Genomic DNA, 23,936 nt, shown 5'->3' with positions numbered 1-23,936 from the left:
ATTATAGTCCATCATGTGATGGGATCCTCTAGCTGCTACAGAAAGATTATAGTCCATCATGTGATGGGATCCTCTAGCTGCTACAGAAGGATTATAGTCCATCATGTGATGGGATCCTTAAGCTGCTACAGAAGGATTATAGTCCATCATATGATGGGATCCTCTATCTGCTACAGAAGGATTATAGTCCATCATGTGAAAATTGCCAGAATGGCTGCCATGATGACTGTTGTAAACATTCTGTTCATATTTCCCCTGAATAGATGAGAATTATGACAGGGGTTACTTGCCAGTTCTTAAATGAAAATGGTGCCAGTCATGCATCCGATATGGCTGCCACAATGACTGTCTTGAAAATCATGCTGTCAGCAGTCATTCTTAATGGATGTTTGTTATGACAATAGTTTTTCACCAGAAGACTTTAATGATGTCCACATTATCGTGATTGAAATGCTAATTTGGAAATCTTGTTCTTGGTGAAGATTATCGGAGATGATATCAACATTTAGAAGTTAAGAGGGAGAAATGGTCTTTTTTTGAATTCCTGGAAGTTGTTTTTGCACATTAGAGCACCAATCCCTTCATGGGACACTTGTTATGCATTATTATGAAAGCGTTGTTAGAACATCACTGACTTCCCAAGTTATAGTATACATCACTTCTATGGGTCACATGATACATGTTATAGGAAGGCTGCAACGTAATACTTGCCAACATTCCAGACAGTAATTTGGGTGGGTGGTTTGAGACTCAAAAAAATGTTTTGTGGTCCCTGGGGGGAATCAATGCACATGACCCCAAAAAGGGATGTCATACAATTGAGAGTAAGCACTATTGATATAAGCCTAGAGAAAATGACTTGAAATTCAGATTTGAATAAAAGAAGAACAAAAAGGTTTTCTTTGGAGTAGACATACATTGTGTGTGTGTGTATGTGTGTGTGTGTGATTTGGATTTTTAACGTAGCTTTAAAAAAAATTCAGTCATATTGCTATGATGTCAGGACTGTGGCAATTAATACTGATGCTTAGCACTGGGGCATCATGAAGCATGATGTCCCACCCAGTCAGATTATCTTTACACCAGGCTGACCATTCCTAACACACCTCTTAATGCTGAGTGCCAAGCGAGGCAGCTGTTAGTCCCATTTTTGCGGTCATAACATTGTTATACATACATACATACATACATACATACATACATGCATACACACACGCACACCATATATATTTGCTTATAAGACAATCCAGCTGCAAACTGCAAAGACACAAATCTGCTGTCAAAAAATGTGTAGGTATATCTGGGTCTGTGCATTTTTGTTATGAGTAATCAATAGAGCAAACAACATAGACCCTAATCTGCAGCCATATTGTGATATAGCAGATCAGGATCTCTATGTTGTTTGTAGTCAGATTTGACTTACAAGCAAGTACATATGGTTCACATTTGTGCTAATGACATAAATCACAATCACAAAGTCATTTAAAAAAAGAAAACACAGTTTCTTTCCTTAAAATCCAGTGTACATTAGAATACAGTATGAACTACATGTAGAAATGGCTGGTGTCAATAGTTCACTTGACAAGATGTTATTAAAGTTATATTTCTGCATCAGCAATTCTGTGGGGAAGTGTCAAACATTTGTGAACCACACTAGTTAGAATATAAAATCTTACTTTTCCTGAAGTGACAGTTGTCTTTGTTGATATGGTGTTTGTACAATGTGCAGAAATATAATGCTACCCCATGCTACAGCATTGCGCTAAGTCATGATACTACCCCATGCTACAGCATTGCGCTAAGTCATGATGCTACCCCATGCTACAGCATTGTGCTAAGTCATGATTCTTCAGCTGGTTCTGAAATTTAGTTTTGTTTGCTTTGCAGATGGCCCCTTCTTCCATGAATCATGGCTGCAAATAAACGTTTTTTGTTTTTAAAAAGATGAATCACACTTCTGCAATTTTCCAGGACAAAAAATAATCTTCTTTTTAGTTATATATGGAGTAAAATTCTGCTCAATGGTGGGTGAGGATGAACAAGCCAAATATCTTGAATAAAGATGGCTTGAACAATCCCATTCAAGGTAACAAACTGTAACAACGTTTGTTTCTCACACATTTTTGGATTCACCTAAACAAAAGCCTAATGGGCAAAGTGCTAGAAAGATCCACAACAGAAAATCACCCAGCCTTTGACTGTTAGTTTAGTAATATATGGATTGGTGGTTGGTTTATTTCCAACTGCTTTTGCCTTTCTATAGCCTCTGCAGCAATTAACAACACTGTAGTAATTTTTGCCCCCACGAGTCTTTACTCATTATACAGACTATGCCATGTATATCCTTTATAACACGAGTCAGGTCCGGGTCTGTACAGTTTGTTAGGAGTAATCAGTAGAACAAGCAAGATAGACCCTGATCTGCAGGTGTATTATGCCTCAGCAGATCAGGATCTTTGTTGTTTGCTTTTTGACTCAACTTGTGAGTATATACCGTAGGTTACATGAATACATTGTTGTATCATCAAAGGTCTCTCCAGGTTTGGGAGTCAAAAATCACATTTTTCATGTGACATGTTCTGGCAGATGTGCAGTACACAATGACTGCTTTGCACCATCTAGGTGCATGTTAGGAGAAAAGTGCCAATGACGTATGACTGCTTTTAGCCACCATCTTTTATATGAAGACATGCAGAATGTGCATCTGACATTGAAAGGTGCTCATTATCTGTTCAAAATCATCCTACTGGGGGATAGATGATTTTGCAGTCAGCGCATTGCAATTTCAGTCCATTTCTGTCAGTAAAACCAATCCTTTAAAATGTGAAGATTTGTGGAAATCCTATTAAGATACTGCAGTTTGCAGAGGTAGCTTTAAGATGTCAGATTTGCGTACCCAGAATTGTACAAATTTTTGACAACTAAACCTCAAGGTGAAATTTCACAGACATATGGCAAGCTTCATAATGATGATAAGGAATGATTAAAGGTTATTTTAACATTTTTAGGTACATCCTTTTAAAATGGGTAGAAATTAAAATGTCCATTAGTTGGAAAGCGATTGAAAGTTAAGCATTCCACAGGTTGCCCAAATGGGTGAAGAACCTTGACAGATGCTGCAGGCTGACTCTTAAATATTCTGTTTGATACACAAGTCATATTTATACAATACACTGAACTTATGTCATCTTATTTCATTTTTCATGAAAAAAAATGGAATGGTTCTCTTCTTGAAAACATGCACTTATGAAAAATAGATGCGCTGGTTAGTATTAGCATGGAGTAGATTTTGTTTCATCCATGTGTAAATTCACATGTTTTGTAATTCTTATTTGTTCATCTTTCCTTTCTTTCTTTGTCATTTTTTGATTTCTGTCATTTATTTCATTATGTTTGCTCTTTTACTTTCAAACTTGCATGCATCTACATCTGTCTGTTCATTGCATTGTGTATTCATTTCATCTGTAAGACTGACGGTGTGAAACTGAAAACTAAAGGAATTAGATTATTAGTGGCAGTGTCAATAAGGATTATATAGAAGACAAAAAATTATCAGAAAAATCTAAAGGCACATAGTTAAAACTAAATTAATATAGCCATGGTGGAGGAATTCCTGAAGACTATTTAAATTTTATCAATTGAAAAAATATGCTTCATTAAAAAAAAATCATATTAATTTTTCAATCTAAATAAGTCCATAATTGTATGTATTATAAAGAATACATGTCTATATCGAATGTTGGATATGATCAAAACGGGATTGCCTTTTTCACATGCCAGAATTATCTCTATTCTGATGTTGTAGTGACAAACTCGAAAATTTTGTGTGTATTACTTTTTGCTCCAGAAATAATATACTGTTAGTTGATAATAAACACCAGACATTTTTTTTAAATTTAAAAAATGCCCCATGGTGTTAGAAAAAAATAAAAAGATAAATGTTGGTGTGTCTGTCATTCTTTCCAAAAATTCTTTAGCTTCATGTTATCTCAAAGTCCAGTTTATATGCCATTTTTTTAGCATCTTTGATTAAACTCTTCATCTTGAAGTTTGGCCACACTGCTTCAAAGTTTGTACCGGTAGTTGGTTTTAAGAAAGTCCACAGGAGCTATTTTTAGATAAGTGGACATTGCGTATTGTGTCACGTAAGCCTAACTGGTAACCTGCCCTATTTGTCATTCCTAAGAACTGCTAGGTATGCTGTACATGGTTAGAGATACACAGCTTCCAGATGAGAGATATGATCCATGTACCATATGTCCCTTAAACCAGCAATACCATTCAAAATGTATCAAATATTGGATGTTTAAACAAAATATACATAACTCTACAGATCAATAGTTTCCATAACAACTGATAAAGGAATTTGAGTAATTTTCTCTTATATACAGAAATGTACTGAGGCATGAGAACTGCATTGTGATTTAACCATCTAAGCTAACAATGACATGAATATCTATCTGTACAGGAAGTCTGGGCTTTTTTCCCTCTTTCTTTCTTCAATTTATGTATCTAGATGGGGTTTTTTTTCAGTAATAGAAATTGCAGTAAAATAAGAAACTAAAAGTTTGGAACTTGTGTCATTTTATTATTACCTCGCCAGAATAATTCTGATCTTAAATGAATTCATGTAAACAAAACAAAAGGAACAATATTATAATCGAAAAGTAACCATATATGGGGTCAGAGACATTCTTAAAATTGACGAGACAGACCACCCAGAAACCCTTTCCCCTGACCTAGACGTTGCTTTTCTCAGCAGCTGCTAAGGGGGGAAAGTGGCTGGTGAAATAGACAGCGGATGTTGTTTGGATGTTGATTTCAGACAGGGCTTTGGCCAGGCTTATGGAATAGACATCTGTTCAGCATTTTTCTGCATCTACTTCATTATTATGTAAGACACTTAGCAGCTGATAGGCAAAAGATCACATGATAGGGGTCCAAATATTCAGGAGGTGCCAAGTGGGGGGGTTTGCACGTCTATTTTATTTATGGCTTAAAAATTATTGAATATTATTTACTGATGATAATAATAATGACAATTTCTTGAGAGCCTTTGTGCAGTACAGTTTGGGTTGATATGAGATTTAGTAGTAGTTCTTTTTCTTGATGAAAGATTCATGTCATTGATTACCATCTTTCTGACTTCAGAAAACAAGTTATTTACTGAATATAAACAGTTAAACATCTTTAACATAAAGTGCCTTAACATAAATGTTTATAAGGTGGGCTTTGTTTCCTTGCATATCACCATATAGGGTAGCCAGGGTTGTACTGCTATACCTTTAAACTCGTACATTCCATTACAGGAAGCTGCACAAAATATATCAGGGGGTACGGAACTGTCGAGAAATGAGACATCCCTCCAGCTTTTGGCCCCTAATCCTCAGTCTGTATTTAAAAAGAAAATTTCTACCATTGGCTTGGCCAACATTCCCCAAAATCCCCATCTTACCTACAACCAGAGTCTTTGAGCCAGTTAGTGTTTATGTCTGGAGGGAGAAAATACCCCCCCCCCCCCATTATCAGGATTTTAGTCAATCTTGACGAGAGGTTTTATCAGTGTGAGGTGAATTATGCTTTCATTCTTATCCCCACAAGTAATCTCTCAGACCCTTGCTTATGTCTTTTGCCAAAATGTGGCAGGGGAGAAAAAAAGAAAAATGTGAAAAAAATACTGGTGCAAGATTGACTGCATGCCCTCTGCAACCGAAAGATTGATTTTCAAGTATCAGAACATGGTATTATTATCATTCACATCCTTTTGCAGTAGTCTGTGTGCATACCAGAAACCTTCAAAGTTTGTGCATTAATATAATTGCATACAAGTTTGAAGTAAACTGAAGTTAGATTTTTAAATATGCATGTGTTTCCACAGTGAACAAGAAGAGAAATCTATATTTTTTTTTATCATCATTATGTGCAGATATTTGAGAAGTTATCATTTCTGCTGTTATAGACTTTGATTTGTAAAAATTAATTTGATTTTATATTAAGTCCAATTTGGTTGCAGTGCCATTGGGAGCAACCATTACATAGTATTATGTAAGAGTTTTGTAGCTAGTACATGTATCTGTAATAATTATTTGAAACAGCAAGATTTATTTAACATTATAATCTTTATAAAATATTGATATAGATGTTATTTACGTTAATGTATATAGGAACCCTTTCAGATGAAAGGAAAATTACAGGATTGATTTCTCTGTCCTTTTGAAATTTTACCATAAAAGTTAACATTTTCTTGTTTTATCATTGGCAATCTGCAGTGTTTCACTTGAGAATGATTAGTATCAAAAGAAAATCGATTCATGAAAGTCAGAAATTTTAAGATTAAATCAGTTTTTAACTTACAAATATTACAGATTTTGTTGCAAGCTATATTTGAAAAAATAGTAAGGTCATATATAGCATAGCATAAAAAATGGTTGACATCAATTTTGTCTCCTTTGGACATTTTGAATGGATGTAGTTTATGTAACAGAATTGGACACATTATTTGAAAGAATTTATATTGTTTAGCTTTATCTTTGTCATATATATATATATATATATATATATATATATATATATATATATATATATATATATATATACATACATACATACACACACACACACACACACACACAGGGTTCAAAACTAACTTTTTTATTAACTAGGCAAGCAGACTAACAGGACAAAATCCGTTAGTCCTCAAAATACATGTACGTAACACAACAATAGAGATTTATACACGTTATAAATTATACTGATTTGCCATCAGTTTGTTCCATATCATAATTTTCTCCATCGGATTCTGGAAAGTCCTCCATATACGGTGGTCTTCTTTGTCTTGGTCCACAAGAGTTCCATAAATATATAGCTGGCACTGGATCATAATCAGCAATGTCTTCACTTAAAAAGTGAATACTTAACAAATAATTCAATACACTGCTGCGCAATCTCCAATCAGATTTCATCATTTTCAATTCATTGAATCCCCACTCTGCAGCTGCAGACGAGGCTGGAAGGGTCAACACAATACCCACCACTGCAAGAATATTAGTGTGACCTTCTTGAAATCTCTTGTTAACATCACACCATTGTAAGTTCTCTACCTGACATCCACAGGCATAAATAAAACTTTTCAAGAGTTGCCATGCCTCTTCCACCTTGTCTGGATAGAAGCCTGCCATTGTCATTACTGGGGAAAAATGTTCCAGCAGAGAACGGTAGTAACATCCTTATCGCTAAATCCAATATGATTTGAGTCTCTTGGCCATGAATGAAAATCTGCAGAATGTGTGGCTTTCAATACATCACATTGTTGTTTGTCAAATCGGGCATCCAAGTGTTCTGCTAAACTGTTGATCATGTCCTCTCGAGCATGAAGTGATAATTGCACTGATGTTAGGGAACTGTGTTCTTTTAGTACAAAACCATGAAATTCTTTTATAGGTCCATTACCAATATTCTGCAGAAACTTTTTTAACCTAGGTCCGTCTCTTAATTTCAACTGTTCCAGGACACCAATAGTTGCAGGAACTCTCAGGTACACTTCAGATACCAAACAAGACTCATTTTTGAAGAAACAATGACAACTTGGATGGTAAATTTATGACACCAAAAAAAGACTCATTTTGAAGAAACAATGACAACTTGGACAGTAAATGTATGACATCTGTCAAGAAGTGGGCATAATTAAAAGATGCAGACCTAGCAACATTTTCAGATAGCCAGCTGCTTCCCCAGTAGCTTCAGGTCTTCTAGGTGAAGGCTGATCAGTTTTAGTCAACATCTGGAGGGTGGCTGACTATTGCTGGATATGATTTCCACAAATTGTCCAAAACCCTCTAACAACGTGCCAACCATCCAGTTCCACCAACAGGAGTAGGAACTATATTGGTGACTCCCAGCACCTCACATGCACCTAACAAATCACTTCTATTTAAAGTGCTATTCCAGTAAAAATAGTAAAGTCCTGTTAACAGCTCCTCAACTTTTGCATGGATAGGCTTTTTTGCTTTGTAAGCCATTTCCAAGCGATGAGCTTGGCAATGTATTCCTACAAAACATTTCTGCAATTCTCTAAATCTAGCAGTAACACCATTTTTTTTTCCCCCAGTATTGACAGCAGCTCCATCAGAACCAAATCCAACAAGTTTACTTTTGTAATCAGGCATTGCAATTGATGCAAATGCATCATCAGTAGCTCCTAAAATTGTTTAACTATGATCGTGGTCAGTACGAAAATAATGCTTTGAACACCATTTTTAATGCTTAATATAAAGCGCTTATGTGATCTGGATTTACATACGAGAGTTACAACAAGTTCAGTAACTAAAAGTAGCAAGTTATTTGTCCACATTTCTTGTATGGAATTCATTAAAAAATATGAGAAAAGCAAACTTTAAAACAATTACATGCATTCATTTTTTATTAGTCAGGCGGACTTGTATTGGAACATATTAATTAGTCTGTGAGGAAAACTATTAGTCGTGGACTAATGGACATCCATTAGTTTCAAACCCTGTATGTATGCATGTGTGTATATATATATATATATATATATAAAATTTTAAGTTCTGGACCTTTTATCTTCTATAACTTCATCTCTATGTATATTTATCTTCAGAAGTTTTTTTAATGCAGTTTGTAATATTTACATTTTTAGAACTTTACTTTTCATTGGCAGCATATAGCCATTGTTGTCCTGATCTGCTGTTAAATGCTAGTGCATATTTTCTCCCTCGTAAATTGATTATATTGTTGACACTATCTGCTTAAAATGCTTTTTATAATAACGGATAACTCTGGAAGACAATAAGTACATATTTGTCTGGTTCTAAAGTACATTCTGCTGCAAAACAGCATAGACCCAGATCTGCTGGTTTTGTATTATACCATAATGGCTCGCTTATAAGTCAGTTCAAACTGAAAGCATCAAAGATCCTGACCTGACATAATATTATGTGCCATTAGATCCGAGTATCTGATGTTTGGTCTACTGATGACTCATTACAAAATGCACAGAACAGAGTATCTGTTGTTTGGTCTACTGATTACTGTTGTTTGGTCTACTGATTACTCCTTACAAAATGCACAGATCAGAGTATATGTTGTGTGGTCTACTGATTACTCCTTACAAAATGCACAGATCAGAGTATATGTTGTTTGGTCTACTGATTACTCTTTACAAAATGCACAGATCAAAGTATTTGTCATTTGGTCTACTGATTACTCCTTACAAAATGCACAGATCAGAGTATTTGTCGTTTGGTCTACTGATTACTCCTTAAAAAATGCACAGATCAGAGTATCTGTTGTTTGGTCTACTAATTACTCCTTACAAAATGCACAGATCAGAGTATATGTTGTTTGGTCTACTGATTACTCCTTACAAAATGCACAGATCAGAGTATCTGTTGTTTGGTCTACTGATTACTCTTTACAAAATGCACAGATCAGTGTATATGTTGTTTGGTCTACTGATTACTCCTTACAAAATGCATATTCTCAGAGTATATGTTGTTTGGTCTACTGATTACTTCTTACAAAATACACAGATCAGAGTATCTGTTGTTTGGTCTACTGATTACTGCTTACAAAATGCACAGATCAGAGTACATGTTTGGTCCACTGATTACTCCTTACAAAATGCATATTCTCAGAGTATATGTTGTTTGGTCTACTGATTACTTCTTACAAAATACACAGATCAGAATATATGTTGTTTGGTCTACTGATTACTCCTTACAAAATGCACAGACTCAAATCTGCCAGCATATTATGCAACAGCAGATCTTAGTCTGTACAGTTTGCAGTTGGATCTGTCTTATGAGCAAGTAAATATGGAAATATACCCTTACTATAAAGCACATATGAACAAGAGAGTAATAAGATGGGTATGATTATGGATGAGGCAGCCTGATCAGGGTCTGTTCTAGGATCTGTTATTGTATGATTTATTATTTTTTTAAAATCAACAGAATTCATGAAAATCATACATTTTAGTCTCAATCACTACCTTTATATGTTTATGAAATCTCTCCTATATTCAATATATTGCCCCATTTTTAAATGTGGGTGGGGGTTAGCTTTAAATATTCAGTATATATTGGACCCTGCTCCATCTATAAGAGAGATCCACTTTTATTGCTTGCATGAAAAGTACTGAATTTAAATGAGCCCCTTGAAGGCATAGATCCATATGGGGACCAATCAGAAGCTTGGCCAGTTTTCCAATTAGCATATCATATTTGAAATTTAGGTTCTTACAGGCTCCTTCCTCAAAATTAAAATCAACTCAAAATGAGTGGAAAATTCAATTAGCAAATTTTTGTCTTTGTATGATCATAACACATCCAACCTCTTTTGGTTAAATTTATTTGGCTTGCCCCCCTTACCTAATCATGGGCAAAATAGTGTACTGTATGTATATCCTTGTGTAGGATCCAACAGCAAGCGGCATAGACCCTGATCTGCCAGTGCATAATGTGCCAGCAGATCTGAGTCTGTGTTGCTTGCAGTTTTATCCAACTTGTGAGTATATATACATGTATTAATTTTTCACCAGATGATCGCGACATCATTATGCACTTTTAGACTTGTCATAGCAGGATGACTACACAAATGATTCAGTATTGTATAGACCCAGATTCATCAGTGCATTATGCAATGACATACCTAGCTCTGTGCCGGTTTGCAGTAGTATACATGCAGATCTGTTGGCATATAGACTCAGATCTGTCAGTACATTAGGCAGTATCAGACCTAGGTCTCTGCCAGTATGCAGATATTTAAACCCAGATTTCACGGTGTATAGACCCAGATTTGTTAGTGCATTTGGCAATGACAGATCTGGGTTTGTGCCCATTTGCAGTTGTATAACCCAGATCTCTTGGTGGTGCTTTAAGTGTGATAGGTCTGGGTCTGTGCCAATTGGCAGTTACATGGATGCAAAACTGTTGTTGCATTGACCGATGACACAACTGGGCCCGTGCCAGTTCACAGTTATATTCACATGTTATATTTGGTTACAATGAAAGCCTGTTCTAATAAGCTTCATTAAAACGTAAATTTGGGTATAATACAATTATGACATGACTAATATTACTGATAGGTATGCGTCTTTGTGTGTATTTTTTTAGAATTCTTATGGTTTCACTGTTGTTGATGCAGTGAAATTGGTCTTTGAGTATATGTATCAATACTTTAAGGTGGATACATTGAGATCAGACTGTGAGTATGTGTATCAATACTTTAAGGTATGGATACAGTGAGATCACACTGAGTATATGTATCAATACTTTAAGATTGATACAGTGAGATCAGACTGAGAGTATGTGTATCAATACTTTAAGATTGATACAGTGAGATCAGACTGAGTATATGTATCAATACTTTAAGGTGGATACATTGAGATCAGACTGTGAGTATGTGTATCAATACTTTAAGGTATGGATACAGTGAGATCACACTGAGTATATGTATCAATACTTTAAGGTATGGATACAGTGAGATCAGACTGTGAGTATGTGTATCAATACTTTAAGATTGATACAGTGAGATCAGACGAGTATGTGTATCAATACTTTAAGGTATGGATACAGTGAGATCAGACTGTGAGTATATGTATCAATACTTTAAGATTGATACAGTGAGATCAGACTGAGTATATGTATCAATACTTTAAGATTGATACAGTGAGATCAGACTGAGTATATGTATCAATACTTTAAGGTGGATACAGTGAGATCAGACTGTATGTGTATCAATACTTTAAGGTATGGATACAGTGAGATCAGACTGAGTATGTGTATCAATACTTTAAGATTGATACAGTGAGATCAGACTGTGAGTATGTGTATCAATACTTTAAGATTGATACAGTGAGATCAGACTGTGAGTATATGTATCAATACTTTAAGATTGATACAGTGAGATCAGACTGAGTATATGTATCAATACCTTAAGGTATGGATACAGTGAGATCAGACTGTGAGTATGTGTATCAATACTTTAAGATGGATACAGTGAGATGAGACTGTGAGTATATGTATCAATACTTTAAGGTATGGATACAGTGAGATTGGAATGTTTGTATGTTTTAGTACTTGAGCTATTCATGCAGTGCTAAAAATCCTGATTGCCCAACACCAGGGCTCCTTCTGAATCTAGATATATTGTGATTTGCCCGTCAGGCTGGTCAAGATAAAAAATGGTCTACTTTGTCTAACAGAACCTTTATCACAGAGAAATGTGGCAGAGAACCATGTGTTGGTAAATACATGTTTAACATGACATCTTATCCTTGTATGTACCAAAGCTTGGTTCTCTGCTCAGATACTGATGTCATATATTGAATATGCAATTGCTGTGTCACCAAAACCGTTGTGTTATAGTGGGATTTCACTGTATGTGTTTGTTGTAGGAGGCTTTCTGAGGAAACTAATGAGATACCATCACCTAAAATTACATCTTGTCTTGGAATATTTTCACACTATTTACATGCTTTCTCAGAAAGCAGCATACCAAATGTCTTGACAGAAACTCTTCGTAAAAGTGGAATCATATTGATAACAGGCAGTGTTGTGTATTTAATGGAATTTTGATAGAATTGGGCTATTGCAAGTTCTTTTGCTGTAATGCAATAAATTTTTGAATGACTCAGGTTTCTGAAAATATTCAATTCTTCCACTCTCAGACCAGCAGCTTATATACCCATATCTCAGAGAATTTTCTCTGATTAAGAAAGAAATGCTCATCTTAATGTTTGTCCATGCCATTGTAGAGTAGAATCGGTGCTTTTATTTGTATTGTTGGATTTATGTCAGAATAAAAGGCAATTTTTATGATGAATATGGAATTTATGGGTTCTTACTTACAATTCTAAAACCAGAATTTTGATAGAAATAACAAAAAGCTTGCCATTAATAAGTCTGTAACTGTGTACATTACCATGTATACATTGAAATTGCTCTGGTCACTACAGTTATGGCTTTAATGGATCATAATCTTGATTCCCACTTAACACTATATTTATTTTATTGTCGTTATGACCAACCCTCTGCACTGCCCCATTCATGGGTCTTAAAATGTTTTATCAGTATATTTCACAGACCATGGCAAGATTTGCCCGTTAATTTTAATCCTGTAGTAGTTTCATTGAATGAAAAATAATATTGGCTTGCCATGAAATGAAGTTATATAATTTATCTTGAATTATATATGAAGATCCTGAAATTTTAATGGCAATTGCTGCTCATTTTTCCTCCACTATTAATGTGGTGGCAATATATTTTTGAAATTTGGTATTGAAACATTCAAAAGTAGTAAAACAATTTGTGACAAAAGAAAAAGATTCCTATACCTGGTTATTAAATTTATCAGAAAATGTGTAATTTTGATTTCAGTTAAATGGTTCATATTGTTTCTTTATTGTCACTTTAGTAAGTGATTATCATATTCCAGATTTGATTAATATCAATTGTTCATGTTGCATGTTGCACTTTTTTTTAGTGCTAAGTTTAAAACCGGTACACCAAGCAGTCACCTGTTCAACATAGTGCAGCTGAGCTTTGTTTATCAAGTTAATCTCTTTGTCATTGGTGAATTAAGCCTTCATCTTTTGTCCATTAATAAAGATATATATATATATATATATATATATATATATATATATATATATATATATATATATATATATGCAGTGCTTTTGTCATTATAAATTAAATGTTCTACCTGCAGCCTTCATTTTTATTGAGCTTGCTGAAAGGGGAAGCAAGATGTGTGGGTTTCTTTTCCAATGCCAGCAATGGTGGCAGAATCTACAGTTTGTTAAGGTTTTGTTTCAAGTTTTGTTTTTTGATGCATCTTTATCCTAAACAGTTGGATATATTGTCATCACACTTTGCAGGAGTCAGTATGAAGATCAGATGATTCATTCTGCCATATACTTGTACATCCCTTCAACCTTGGCTGTCCAAGTACCACAGTCCTAAATTATTTTAAGGTTTTGTTGACATGGTTTTTTTGGGGGGTCAGGGTGACACATTTTACAGCAAAGTTGTATCAAGGCCTGGACTTGTCTTTTTTTTCTTTGTCCTTGTTCATCATTGAAACTTATCTTAATGCATGGGACCTAGCCTTGGAATAGCCACTGTGTTATTCAGTTTAAGGAATTATTCAGATAGTTTTACAGTCGTGGTAATTTTAGATCCAGCAAATTTGGTAAGAAATCATATTGATGAAAGTGTTGGCAAATTGTGTATAATGCAACATGGCTGGCCTTCTCAAGCAGTTGTTGTTGCATTTCCCTCTGTATTTTGTAGTGCAACTAGAACTTCCAGATTATTCGGTATCATTGTAGAGCTACATCTGTCTACCTTTCTATAATACCACCCACTTTAGTGTGTCGTACATGACTTTGATGCTACTACCTCCTGCCATGTAAACGCGGTGCCAGGGGTTAATGAGTTAACAAAGAAAAAAATTGTATTTGATCTAGATATTTACATCCAGACATTTCTTATATGCTACAGCATATATATAGAAACCTATGAAACGAGGGGAGAATATGTCAGATCTGCAACATACGTGCAGTCTTTATTGCTTGATGTTGTTATGGGTAAGTTTATCTTCAGCAATGTGCTGAGTGACTTTTTTTATTGTCAAGCACATGTTAGTGCAAAGGTCGTATTAATTAAGGGTTTGTTTCAATTTTTTCATTACCATAGATTTACAAAACCCATGTATAGACTTTTCATACTTGGCATGGCACTAGAATGCATCTTAGATGATTCATTTTATGACATACTTGCTTACCCCATTTATCTTGGGGTCAAAGTCTCAGTCATAGAAAATTTGAGTTACAGTTGTGCTAAATTTTTTATTATTTATCACTATTTGGATTTTCTTCATTTGTGACATGAATCGTTCTGAAGCTAAGACAATTCATTTGGTAGCGTGCTTGTTTGCCTCTTTGATGCTAGGGTCAAGGTCACAGAATCATGTTGAAGGTTTTTTGAAAGTTTTTCATTTATAGTTTCTAAACCCTTTCATGGGTTTTCTTCCTACTTTGCATAAATGATTACAAAGCTAAGACATTACATTAGATAAGCATTTATGCCACTTTTACTTAAAGGTAAGTCAGTGAAAATTACTAGTAAGTTTTCTGTTAAGATTTAAGGTTATTTCATTTACGTATAGTTATTGGGGTGAATGGTTATCAAGTTAAGAGAATTCATTATGTAACATTAACTCATGCTCCTTTGATCTTGGGGTCATGGCTTCAAATAATTTACCTTAATACTTGAGTTGAAAAATCTTGTATCATTCTGTTTCATAAGCTTCTTGATGGGTTTTGTTCATATTGGATTGAATTGTTATAAAACTATGACACCTCGTACTGCAACATGCTCATTTCCACATTTAATTTACACTGTGTAGCTATTATTTTGCAGATGTAGTGTTAAACATATATTTCCCCTTTTGACATTGAGTAAAGGTCACATCTTCAATCATCACTTTAAATAGGTGCTTGACCTGCAGGCCCTGGCCTTGATAAATAAGATCAAATATAGTAAAACCCACTAAATCTTGAATGGACTACAGCAGATTTTTGGGGGTCAAAGTTGGATAGGTAGAATTTATATAAAGGTCAATTTAGGGAGTAGAAAAATGATGACCTTTATGAACAGATGCTTCAGTATAGAGGAGTTTGCTCAAGCAGGTTGTAATGTACTTAATTTTAAGCATTAATAAGTTAAAGAAAACATTTTACTTTACATGGACACATCATGAGGAGTAAAATGAAAGTTCTGAAACAGAATGATAATACATCGTAAATATGAGATATTAAATACATCGTAAATATGAGAAATTAAATACATAGTAAATATGAGATATTAAATATTACATTTTAAACCTTAAGCAGCAGTGTTCAACTTTGCTTGGTCAGTCACCAAAGATGAAATCTGATTATGGCTTCCTGCCAGAACTTCAAGAGCATAATAAAGTATTGGGTTTTCACTCTGCCACTGCATGTCACCTTGGGCATAATGGAATGCTTAGCAGCAGCTTTTTTAACCTAATGGACATCGATTATACACCCTGACCCCACCCTGCACGTTGGAAAAAAAAAGTTTTGGAAATGGTGCAATTCAATTTCCATGGCAAAACTTGTAGCAGTGTGATAGAGGTTCCCCAAGGGGAAATGATACTGATAAATTAATCAAGCTTTTTGGTGTTGAATGTATCACAGAGGGGAGCATAATCAAGAAACTGAATCATTGCTGTAAGATCTGTTACTATTTGGTGTTATTGACATGTAATTGTTATGGATAGCATGTGCCCATGATGGGCATGAGAGCAGTGACCTTTTGTGTGCCACAGTTCACTCTGAGAAAGGATGTTAAGTCAAGAAAGGACTTTGTTATTGCTAAAAGTAATGTCCATATTTCCAGTTTTGACCTGAGTTACACCCTGGTCTTATAAAGCAACTTCATCCCTTCACAAGGATGTTGCTTGTAAGCCGCATCACTCCAAAACCATTTTAGCATCTTTAGAAGCTATTGTATGAACATTGTCTCATAGATTTAAATGTGCTTTTTATGCATTTGGTCTTGACTGTTCATACTGGACTTAGTTATTGCCCTTGTCAAGCAAATTCTTATCTTCACATTGAAGCTTGGAATGTTGTTTGCAGTTAGCACAGACGAAGAACCATTCAACATATGCTGATGTAATTTGGTAAGAACCATCTTTTATAACTAATTGAGCGTTTTATGGGTAAGGTCTTATCGAAACAATTTTTGGATAGAATTATGGCCCTTATCAATCAGTTTTGCATCTTTACATGGGATTCCTTGTAATCAGCATAGTTCAAGAATCAATGAACATATTCTGATGATGTTGATGTGAAAATTGTTTCATAGCCTTCTGTGTGTCTTTTATGGATTTTGTCTTCATTACTCTTTGTTGGATAGAGATATATAGCCCTTGTCAAACAACTTGATATCTTGGATACCTTATGTTGAGATAAAAACCACTTCATATTACCTCTTTTTTTCACTGTTTAATTTTTGCAAAATTTAGTTAACGATATTTTAGTGAAATAGAAACTGTTTTAAATGATTTCCCCATTTTTGTATAAAGTTTACTGTTTGGTAGACGAAGTTAAGAAGGTAAAAGTATGCCTGCCTGTGTTGAGCATTGTCCATTAGTTATCTTGAGGGACAGCATGGTTACTTGCATAGCAATGAAAACTTCTGTAATAGAGCAGTGGTTCGAATAGCGTGGATGGAGGGGGAGTAACTCACGGGGGTATGGGATTGTTCGGTCATTCCAAGGGATATATATTTTCTCAATTAATGCAGTCTAAAAGCACAACTATTAGCATGTGGGGGTCCACAAAACTTTGTAATTTAAGAAAGTGTCCTCGTACTCAAAAAGGTTGGGAGCCACTGTAATAGTAAGTAGAGTTTAAAGAGAACTGAAGTACAGTAGTCGTTTTGTGGTGCCAGCTAAAGGCTAAAAATAAAATATAAAAATGAAGAATTGCACAAACATTAAGGGAGATGAATTCTTCTAAATAAGCATGGACGTGATAGACTGCCAAATGGAAAGTTATTAAAATTCTGTCAAATGTATAAAATAAAACATAAAGGTAACATGTGTAATTTATCATAATTGCAGCTGAACTGTGTATCTATCTGTTTGTCTGTTGGAGTCACTGTGGTAGTAGAGCATAGGATCCAAAATCCAAGTCATGTATTCAAGGCCAACCCAGGCCAGTCCATTTAAGTTGCTTTGCTCTGTCTTTGGCAAAGGATCTCTATATATTCGCTTACAAGACAAGTCCAACTGCAAACTGAACCGATCCAGGACTGCTTTTGTATAATACTTTGGCAGATCTGGGTTCATGCACTGTGTTAAAGTAATCATTAGAAAGCAGCATGTCCCCAGATCTGCAGGTGCATTATGCTATGGCAGATCAGGATCTTTGTTGTTTGCAGTTTGACTTGACTTGTAAGTGAGTGTGTATACAGTACTTGATCTCTCTTTCTTCAGGATGATATAACAAATAATGTGTTTCAAATGTATTAAAAGCTATCTGTGCTTCCATTTGATGTGGAGGTCATTTGTGCCAGCTAATACATTTATCAGTGAAATAAGCACAAAAAAAGCCTGCACACAGTAACCTCATGAGCATATGCAAAGAGTAACCATAAATATAAAACAACATGAGTATATATTACTGCAAAAGCAAAACAAAAATTATATCACTGCTACAGGGTTCTGTATAAAAGAATCAAGACTTGCTTGATAGAGAAGGTGAAGGGCAAATCCAGCCATTTTTATATATTTGAAAAACTTGTCCAAATGGAGAATTAGGGATAAAAAAAGAGGACACATCCAGGAAAAAAGACGACTTATTATTTCAACCCTTGGTATTTCAGGCACATTTTGCTACAGGAAATAAAGATCTTTTGTTGTCTGCAGTTTGACTGGACTTTTAAGCAAGTATATACGGTATATTACTTTATGGACCCTGACTTGTCATTGACAAATATGCCTGTAAATCTGGGTCTGTGCAGTTTATTAGTAGTAATAATGTAAAAATAATAAGAAAAAAACAACATAGACCCTGATCTAAAGGCCCATTATGAGATAATAGATTAGGGTCTATGTTGTTTGCAGTTGGACTGGACTTAAAAGCAAGTCCAGACAATGTATCCTTTATAGTGACAGCGTGAAGAAAGTAATGTGAAATGGTGTATATAAAATACCTCCAGTTCAGAGTGTAATATGCCATGTGTACTCACTTAAAAGTCAAGTCCAAATGCAATCTACACAGACCCACATCTGGGTCTGTGTAGTTTGTTAAGAGTAATTAGTAGAACAAACAATATAGACCCTGGCCTGCAGGTGCATTATGCTATGGTAGATTAGGATCTTTGTTGCTTTTAGTTGGAATCGACTTATAAGCAAGTATACATGGTGCATTAGCTTAGTGAAGATTATCTTTACTAATACCCTCCTGATCAGTTTGGACCAGGATGAGTAGAATGAGTCAATGTGGTATACTACTTTTCCAACACTGTATAAAATCACTCAGCTTTGTAAGACTTTCTTTTCATCAAGGCTGATTTTTAATGATTTATTTCATGAAATCCACAACTTTGTATGCTAAATGATGATTAAACTGCTGAAGAAAGGAATGTTACATTGAATGGTAAACTGCTGTACAATCTCTGCTACCTGAAATGGACACTACTGCTAATTATAAATCAGATATGAAGTACTTAAAGTACTCTACCACCTGAAATGGACACTACTGCTAATAATCGTATATGAAGTACTTAAAAGAAATTGGACTTCAGTTTCCCATAATTGGCATTTTGATCTGATACTTTCAGGCATTCTTCAAGGTATGTGCAAATTCAATCAGTTCTGTTGTTTTCTTTTTAATACACAACATTTTGTTGAATCCATATATTAACATGATATGGTCATGATGCAAAGCACAATTTGCCAGACATAAGTGTCTGAGACACTGACCGAGTTTTGATGATTATCAGGTTAAGATCAATATCTCTTGTGTCAATGATTTGATTTCTCAAGACAACTTATAGTATCGTTGCATCCATACTTGGTATAAATGGGCAGGAATAGACAGACCATAACAAGTGATACAATATTAATTACATGTTGTAACAGAGTTTGACGTGAACGGATGCTTGGATTAAACGACAACACTACACAATGTGATGAAAGATGGAAGTTTATGAAATGAATTAATACAAATATTTATATACTCTACAAATACAGTGTGGTTCTTTCACGCTCTAAACATACGACTCATTCAGTTCCTTTATACAAACATTGACAGATAGGAAAACAAAAATGTGATTCGTATATTCTCATGTAATGAAGGGGAGGTTCATATAATCTCATGTAATGAAAGTAAGTCAGTTGTACTCAATTGAAACAACATAATCAATTGAAACAAACATAGGACTCGTGACTCAGTCATTTTTACAGCTCGTATGATTCACAACCATGTATGACTCATAAATACTTGTAAAAACTTGCAAATCGAAACATTTCAACCTGGTTTTCATGTCCATTGTCAAACCATACAGTTCTGAATTCTTGGATTGGCTGACACTTGTATTGGACACAGATACCCTTCATGGATCCACCATGCGCACAAGTTTACAAATCAGTAGTTCTGTCCTTGTATGGCCTTGACACCAGCTTCCATCCTCATACAGACATCCAGACCAACAGCCTGACATACCCACACACACATACATACAGACAGCTACAATAAAACCAAACTGGCCATAATAACAGGTACGGAATTCAAATCTATAGATACATGCTTCTAAATTAAACTCCCAATAGCAACTTGTAACAATTCAAAAGTTCACAATATTTCAGATACACTTGGTGGTTAAGACAACATTTCATGCTATGACATTAAGAACTGAATATGCTTCACATATCAAATATATATAAAAATGTAGCGCTTACCCCTATGGCTGTAGAACAAAAATGGATAACATACACTCCTTGGCAAGATCCAAAAGACTACTGTGTCAGTTAGAGTAAAAACGTGCCTTAAATCTACAGGAGAATGAGTATTAGTAAGGGTAAAATACCTGTGCTTACCGTGCTTTTAGTGTCTCTTGCTGCAAGTGATCAATGACGAGATACATGCTAGTTCAGTCACTTGCCTAGAAAAACAGTTATCCACCTTAGGTAACGTTGTACACATGTATGACAAAAATGATCAAATCGTTCTATGGTGAAACCAAGTTATTTCTTGCCTTATTCTGTGACAGATGTGTGCAGACCCTTGCAGTTCATTTAGAGCAGTAGACTGTATTTACTAGTGTACAGATGCACCCACCAGAGAAAAACAGACCTAGATCTGCCACCACATGCTATACATACTCACATTAAATTGTATCCTACTGCAAACAGCATAAACCCATGTTTGCCCGCACATACCATATATGGTTGTGTTGAAGTTGGGTCTAACTGCAAATAGCGTACATTCAGATCTGCCACTACTCACCATATGTACTCTTATACAAGTTGGATTTAGTTGCAAACTGCATAGATCCAGATCTGCCAGTACATGTATATGTACTTGCATACAAGTTGTTGAATATAACTGCATACAGAGGAACCACACTTTTTCAGTTAGTGGATTCACAGTAGTTCATTTGATGGTACATCAAAATCATACTCCATGGGTTATGAGTTTTATATTGGCCCAGAAGTGTGACCTTTGACAAAGGCATTTGGCTCCCATTTTCTCAGGACAACATCACTCTTTATTTTCTCTGGATGCTAATGCCATTAATGTTTCAAAAGTGCCATCAAAACCATCAGAAACTCCAAAACAGCTGTAGACAGCATAGATGCCCATCTGCCAGCATGTACAGTATATATTTGCTTACAAGTAGAATCCAAAACGGCATAGATCGAGCTCTGTCAATACATTATGAGCAACAAAGTATAGTCTAAGTCAGGGGTTGGCAACATACGACATGCGTGCCACAAGGTGGCACAACAAGAGGTTTTGTGTGGCATGCAAAGGGCAGCCAAAAATCTTGATTTTAACAGTGTAACTCTCTTACTGGTGGCACACACTCGTTCATTTTGTAATTGATCGGTTAAAAGTGGCATGCCATGTAAAATAGGTTGCCAACACCTTGTCTAGCTTATTCTCAGTTGGCTCTTGTATGTAGTTTACTGTATATGGTATTAACATAAGTAGATATGGTTTGCACTGTTCATTTTATGAATGATTTCATGCTGAATGTTCAGAATTTAATCTGCAGTTGCAAAATGCTGTTCTGTTGGGTTAGCATTGAACAGGGTTTGCATTGAACCAAGATGCAGACAGGATCATATTTAAGTGCCATAAGCTTGAATTTCTTCTTCAGTTTATCACTGTGTTTCAATATCATAATTAAATGGACAGTATTATTGTTCAGCGTAACAAACGGTTGGGAAGTTAATTTTTTTTTAGCTCTACTGGTTATAGACCAGAAGAGCTTTATGGGAAGGTTTATTGTCAGTCCATTAGCACAAGGTTGTTATCAGTACTCCTCCTAAACATCTTTGAGGATTATCATGAACCTTTACACACTCTTTTATCCCAAGGACTAGTTGGTCCTAATGAAAATGGTGTTTCTTGGACATATATGATTGGTATTAAAGCTCCATCAATTGTTTCATCTCGTGTGGCAAAAAGGGATGATTCCACAGGAATTCAAAGACACTACTATTATACACCTGTATAAGCATCAAAGAAATCTTCAGGCTTGTGACAACTACTGTGGTATCTCTTTGCTCTCCATCGCAGGCAAGATACTCACCAGGATTCTCCTAAACTGTCTCACATCACACCTTGACCACAGACTCCTACCATATTTATACACTGCTTTCACGTGTAATTTATGATTGGATTTATTTGTACGCTCATGATTCATATTTTTGCTTTAGAGTGTGTTGACTTCATCCAGTGAGACAGAAGTATTTTGAAGTTAACTCTGTGAAGAAATTTCAGTATGTACCACTTGAGCAATTCTTCGATTTTTCAAGGGAATGCAGTTTTTATAATACATTTTTACCATAGCTTTTTTATGGGTTTTGCAACTGTTTCATTAATATTTTATAATACATGTATATACTGTTTTACAGAATTTTATTATTTTGTATACCTTTGACAGAATTTATTATTTTTACCTTTTCTGGTGTATCTTGTTGTACTTTGTATTTGCATCAATTTGGAAGAGTTTATCTTCCTAAAGTTTTTGTAAATATTCTTCATTTTTGAATTATTCTTATAGGTGGTACCATTTAGCCACTACTGTGTTGAGATGCTGTTGAACGTTAGTACATTCATGCATACATGCATGCCTGCCTACCTTCCTACATACCTGCATACAGACATACATACAGACAGACACTGATCAGCTTTTATAAAATGCACTTTATTTTTACATTCAAGTTAGGGATGAGTATTGCTGTTTCAAATGACATAGTTATGTAATTATTTTTTATTTTATGCAAGGATGCGAATTACTGGATTATTGAAGACAAAAAATTATTATAATTCAGTTGAGTGAAATATCAGAAATTATTTTTCACTGCCCAGTCAACAGACATTGATAGCATCATGGCCATGAAATTTGAGTCCATTTTTGACACCTGCTTGGTCTAGTGGTAAGTATGGGTACCTCGCATGCAGATGAAGCAAGTTCAAATTACATAATGTGCACATAAGTTTTTTTTTAATTTCTTTTTTTTAAAGTGATGTTTGCCATAAATTAAGAAAGGTCCAGATCACTGATGGGAAGAAGAAAACTGGTTTTTGCGCAGTAACTTGAGTTTTCCACCATGTCAAGTTATTAAACTTGGTGTAAAGAAGAATCTTGTCGAATTTGGCATCAAAAGTCAAGGTCAGTGTGATGCACAGTTACATTAGTTCAATATGATATACCATTAACTGAACATTGTGAATGGTTTTCACTTTGGGTAAGGAAGAAGGCTGTTGGTTTTGAGGTCAAAAAGGTCAATGGTTAGGTCACTGTCTAGCACATTAACATTAGTTTTACATCTAAGAACAAGGCTTGCACTTAGGCTAAGGATAAAAAAAATCAGTTTTGCTGAAAAGGAAAAAAATGCTTCTGATCAAAAATGAGTTACATACATACAGGACTGTTAAATATGAAGTGGATATGTAATTTGGCATTTACAGTACCTATGTTGAAGATTCAGCATAGTTCATTATTTATTTTTTTAGAGCCTGATAGCATAGTTTTTTAATCCACATTATAATTGTACATCAGGAGAAAATTTACACATTGGTACATATTGTTCAAATACTTAAAAAAAAAATTCTTCTGATAAAGCCTCCAAGTGTGCAT

General features: G+C 35.0%; 1 protein-coding gene across 2 annotated transcripts in view; it reads left to right on the top strand.

Annotated features, from left to right (window-relative positions):
* Window positions 1-23,936, top strand: part of LOC149805132 (BCL11 transcription factor A-like) — a 269,645-nt gene that overhangs the window by 138,753 nt on the left and 106,956 nt on the right. The gene's annotated exons all lie outside the window — the stretch shown is intronic.

Source organism: Sinohyriopsis cumingii, chromosome 2, assembly GCF_028554795.1.
Source record: "Sinohyriopsis cumingii isolate HCF-2022 chromosome 2, ASM2855479v2, whole genome shotgun sequence".
NCBI lineage: Eukaryota > Metazoa > Mollusca > Bivalvia > Unionida > Unionidae > Sinohyriopsis > Sinohyriopsis cumingii.
This window is presented reverse-complemented; position numbering and strand designations above follow the sequence as displayed.